We start from the raw sequence: 1034 nt of genomic DNA, 5'->3' as shown, positions 1-1034 counted from the left end.
GTACTTCTTCCATTTTCCATCTTAGTCACATTTCTCAAAAACCAGCCTTAAAAAAAATCGTCAAGTTCTTCTCCCTCTTCCTTCCTCACCTTACGAAGTCTAGCTCTCGTTTTTTCCCCTGCTATAACGCCCCCAGCCGTGCCATAGAGGAGGAAACGAAGGGAAACGAGGTTGCGTTCCTTGGGCTTCGAGTCGCGGTGTTTACTAAAAAAAAAAAAACCAAAACAAAGCTGGTCGGCTGCTGCGCCAGACACGTGAGCGGCGGGATGCGCACGGCGGATCGCGCCAGTTTTATTTCACCTTTATTGCTGTTCGAGGTGCTATCGGCGAGCGGAAGGTGTCTTTATTTTTTATATTTGTATTTAAAAACATATTTTCGGATTCATAAGGGCATGAACATGATTGTATTGGAATTTGGCCATGGCAGCTTGATTGGTGCAACAGCACAATCGTCTTTTATCAAAACACTCATAAATCGTTGAATTTATATATGAAACTATAAACCTACCAAAATACGACATAATAAAAAATGAATTTTTGCTATTCTTGGAAATATTATGGCTTCTTGTGTGGGTGTTTATTAATTTAGTTCCAGGAAGCTGGCGATCTCTTCGACCTTGGCAATGCTGTAGATAATGCATTTTCGAAAAGTCTAGAAATGTTTATATATAGACAAATGAATCTATTATAGAATTTCAAATTAATATGTACCCAAGAATAAAAACATTAGAAATATTAAGCCCTAGCGAATAAATTTTGATTTCCAGGAAGCTAGTATTGGTACTGTTGCCATATCGAAAATTCTACGGACGAAGTTTCGAGACGAATCTACGCCTGAGAAAATGATTTATCAACATCACCAACGTGCATACAACTATCTAATGATTTCATGTTGATAAAGAAGTCTATTTTTAAGGTCTAGAAGATTTATATTTGTTATATGCACATTTTATGCCCTAATATTGTGAGTTAGCGCATTGCTGTTTCGTCTTCCGCTACTCTATTTCTGATAACATTTATCATGACAACACAGA

General features: G+C 37.5%; 1 protein-coding gene across 1 annotated transcript in view; it reads right to left on the bottom strand.

Moving 5' to 3' along the window:
• The window catches only part of LOC119591423, a gene marked incomplete in the record, with an annotated part of 59861 nt that extends 59521 nt beyond the window's left edge, over positions 1–340 (bottom strand). Inside the window, 1 exon segment of the mRNA XM_037940164.1 lies at positions 90–340.
• Between the last annotated feature and the right edge of the window lie 694 nt (positions 341–1034).

Source organism: Penaeus monodon, chromosome 28 (assembly GCF_015228065.2).
Source record: "Penaeus monodon isolate SGIC_2016 chromosome 28, NSTDA_Pmon_1, whole genome shotgun sequence".
NCBI lineage: Eukaryota > Metazoa > Arthropoda > Malacostraca > Decapoda > Penaeidae > Penaeus > Penaeus monodon.
The sequence above is the reverse complement of the archived record's forward strand: the minus strand, read 5'-3'. Positions and strand labels throughout refer to the sequence as shown.